Here is a 4,581-nt window from a genome sequence, read left to right on the forward strand (position 1 = left end):
CAATTTATATAATTTTTTTTTTAAGACATACCTGTCGAAGCGATTTATACATGTGCTTTTGGAAGGTTAGGTCTCCCTACAAAGGATATCGTCCCAATTTTAAAGGCGCTATCTCATTCCAGATATTAAGGGTCAAACTTATGGCTACGAAATATGCTATTTTTATTTAGTAGTAGAAAACTTATTATTCAACTACCACAATTATAATTATATTTCTGTGTATGCTTCTGTCAACGTTTGAAACACTTTCAACAGTACTGCATTCACTTACTAAAAGATTCCCAACTGTCTTGCAGAGTAAGATGTTTAAAAGATATTTCATTCCACTATTGGACTAGCTGAAACATCTTGTATTACTTTTTCACTTAGTGTAAATTATTAGCAAGAAAAAAAGAGCTTAGGCAAATATTAGACTGTCAAAAAAGTCTTGCGGTATTTTTATTGAATTTTCAATTGTTCATAAAATTTTTTTTTGATGATTCATGCCCAGCTCTTGACCGATGCTACGGCTGCTACTATGCCGGTCTCTTTCCACCAATTCAGCGATTTTATCGACCACCTCTACAAAAAATTGGTCAAACTTTTTAATTTAAGTTTCGCTCGAAAACTCATTCGTCAAACTGTTTTTATACTCTCGCAACAAATTTGCTAAAGAGAGTATTATAGTTTTGTTCACATAACGGTTGTTTGTAAGTCCTAAAACTAAAAGAGTCAGATATAGGGTTATATATACCAAAGTCATCAGGGTGACGAGTAGAGTCGAAATCCGGATATCTGTCTGTCCGTCCGTCCGTCTGTCCGTCCGTCCGTGCAAGCTGCAACTTGAGTAAAAATTGAGATATCATGATGAAACTTGGTACACGTATTTCTTGGCTCCATAAGAAGGTTAAGTTCGAAGATGGGCAAAATCGGCCCACTGCCACGCCCACAAAATGGCGGAAACCGAAAACCTATAAAATGTCATAACTAAGCCGTAAATAAAGATATTAAAATGAAATTTGCCACAAACGATCGCACTAGGGAGGGGCATATTTGGACGTAATTTTTTTTGGAAAAGTGGCCCCTACTAACTTTTTTGTACATATCTCGAAAACTACTATAGCTATGTCAACCAAACTGTATAGAGTCGTTTCTTTTAGGCATTTCCATATACAGTTCAAAAATGGAAGAAGTCGGACAATAACCACGCCCACCTCCCATACAAAAGTTATGTTGAAAATCACTAAAAGTGTGTTAACCGACTAACATAAAACGTCAGAAACACTAAATTTTACGGAAGAAATGCCAGAAGGTAGCTGCATCCACTTATGGACCAAAAACCATATCTCAGGAAGTACTCAACCGATTTCAATGAAATTCGGTATATACTATTTTCTTAACACCGTGATGACATGTACCAAATATGGGTGAAATCGGTTCACACCACGCCTGAAATCTCGATTATCACTTTATCATGCGAGAGTATAAAATGTTCGGTGACACCCGAACTTAGCCCTTCCTTACTTGTTATTTCTAGTTTGATATGACTGTCAGTGACATCTGCGCCAAATGTCATATCAAATTAATCATTTGTGTTTAGTATACTCTCTGAAGTACATAAAGTGATTTTTCGATGAGGAGTAAAATTATTCGGAAAGATCAGTGAAAAATATTTTTAAAAAAGCCTAAGAAAAGTAGAGGTACGGTTGGTTGCGAAATCAGTAAATTTTTGCGAAAAACAGAGCCGCGTTCACGTCTGTAAAACAATTTTTTCCGACTACCAGGATATCATGAAACGTATTATTACTGGCTATGAGTCTTGGATCTATGCTTACGACCCGGAAATACATGATAATTCGGCGAATATCGTGGCAAAGTTGAGCCAAAGCTGAAAAAACACATCAAAGCAGGTCAAAAATCAATTTATGATGAAAGTTTTCTTCGATTATCGAAGTGTGGTGCACCCCGAATTCCGTCTGACCGACCAAACTGTATACTAGGGATACCATATAACAACAATGCACTATCGCATACTGCATTTATGCCTTGTGAATTTTTAACCAATATCGTGCCGCACTCACCGTATTTGCCTGATTAACTCCGTGTGACTTCTGTCTAATCAGTAAATTCTAACGATCTAAACGACGAACGGGGAAACCGGAAGTCAACTGAAGACATTAAACGTGAATCTCCAGGCGTATTGGGAGCTATTCTAGAAATTGACATTAAACAACTTGTTCATAGTAGTATAACAAAATTATATTATTTGATGTAATGAGTTGTAGTTTTTCGAAGGAAGACGACGGAAAAACTTCCTTTTTCGAAGTATTTAGGAGCGAGCATTCTATCGAAAAAAAATGGAATTTTTAAAAAGAACCATTTTGGAGAAAAAATTTGCAATATTTTATTTAAGCTATGCATCCTGGAAATAAATCTTTCATGTATTTTTTATACCTTGCAACTAGACATAATCCCTCAAGGTTAATCATTGTTTTCTCGGTATTTTCAAAATCAGTTCGCTTTTCAAATGAAATTCTACACTTATTTTACTCAACACATGATACTTAATTATATAAATAAAATATCAATATCAATGATCTATTATGACAATTTATAACAAAGAGGAGAAGAAATATTTTTGTTTTTAATTAAATCCACTTGCAGACATACATAGAGTTTTCGAACGAAATAATACTTTAAATACTTTCATATCTGATTTAATAGGCTTGAATATTTATATTAAAAAATAATTATATTTATATTTAAAAAAACACACTCTTTTATTTTATTAGAAATGCAAAAGTAGTTGTTTTACTGTACTTCTATTGACTTACAACCATTTTTCCCTATACCTTAACTTTTATATACACCGAACTAGTCGTTAAACGATCAATTTCAAGTTCTTTTTAGAGAAAACATTCTAATTGTGAGAAATTATCTTCACTAATTGTCCAAGGCAGCACTCAATCTCCTACCAAGTTATTCAGATCGAACTAATATAGCATATAGCTGCCATTAAAACTGACCGAACAAAAGAGATATAAGATAAAGAGCTTCAAAATTGATATTTTTGTATTATTGCATTTAGTTGCTAGACAAAAGATATCAGTAAAGGATCGAAGTTAACGTTTTTTTTTGTTATGAACTAAATCAGGTAAGGCCATGTTTGAAGTTAAGTTGTCACATCGCATTAATATCTTCAAATCTTTTCGTGGGAGGCTTGGTGGATTGTTTTAGAGACGGTTATTTAATACTAACACATAACAGTATAAATAATACAACTTGAATTCAATGAGTATTGGGTTACTCATACGCACTGTCACATCATACAGCTTACGCATGCATGTTAATTGCTGTTTATGAATTTTACGAATTTGGCTATTCAAAAGCAGTTAAAATAATGTACATTGAGCCACCTATCGAATCACAGAATTTATTGTAGACGACACACCATTAATTTATTTTCTTTCAAATTCCAGCTAGATAATATTACATACTTAATATATCAAATTACAAGTGATGCAATTGAAAGCGCGCCAGTTAAAGCATAAGCAGATGTTAAAAACAAAAAAGCAACAACAACAGGAGACCGCAGAATATGTTGGTAAGCAGCTGCTGGGCGAGACGTGAATTCAAATTGAATTTAGCGCAGACAAATGAAACGAACAATATGTTCTAAGCGCACAATGACGCCAACCGCAGACAAATGTGGAATAAAAAGCTTTAAGAGTACACACAGATATTCCACAACAGGGCTTAAAATGTATATCGTCCCTTTTTGGTTACAAAAACATTTAAGTAGATATGTATATGTGTATGTGTATGTATGTGTAAAGTGCACTCAAGTACAATAAGGTCGTCTGAATAGTTGGCGAGGACTATGCTGAGCGCCTAAAGTAGGAGGTAGACACACAGAGAGCCAGACAGCCAGAGCGACAGGCAGACAAACAGAGGTGTACGCTCAATGAGGGCAGACTAGACAGATGTGCAAGTGTATATGTAATTTTAAATATAACTTGGTATTATTTTCGTGCAATTATGGGCACATTTCTGTACAGTAGCACTATTTTTACTCAGTACACTGAACGAAATATTTTTATGAAAAAAACAAAAATTAAAAATTTTCACATTAAATTTAACAAAAATAAATGTAATTAAGAAATATAATATAATTAATAATTAAAAGGATAAACAGTATAAGAAAAAAATAAAAATTATGTGGAAAAAATGTCAAACAAAATTCACAAAAATTGGCTGTAATTAAAAAAATTAATATGCAAAAAAAGATAAACAAGCATTTTAAAAAAATAAATAATAAATAAATAAAATTTTTTTCAGTGTTACTCAGTACCCTAAGCAGAAGATTAAATTAAAAAGAAAAGTTAAAAATACAGAAATCAATTGCAAAAAAACCTTTTTTTTTTCAGTGTATGTAGATACATAATTCACCTCACATTACGTATACGACCCGTGGCACAAAATTACCTGGCGCCTTATCTTGATACACTATGCTTTATATAATATATTCACATACACATACACAAACCAACTAATATACACATATTTGCATAGTTGAATAGTAGAAGAAATGTAGAAAGAAGA

Source organism: Bactrocera latifrons, unplaced genomic scaffold (genome assembly GCF_001853355.1).
Source record: "Bactrocera latifrons isolate USDA-ARS-PBARC rearing strain unplaced genomic scaffold, ASM185335v1 scaffold_6, whole genome shotgun sequence".
NCBI classification, from domain to species: domain Eukaryota; kingdom Metazoa; phylum Arthropoda; class Insecta; order Diptera; family Tephritidae; genus Bactrocera; species Bactrocera latifrons.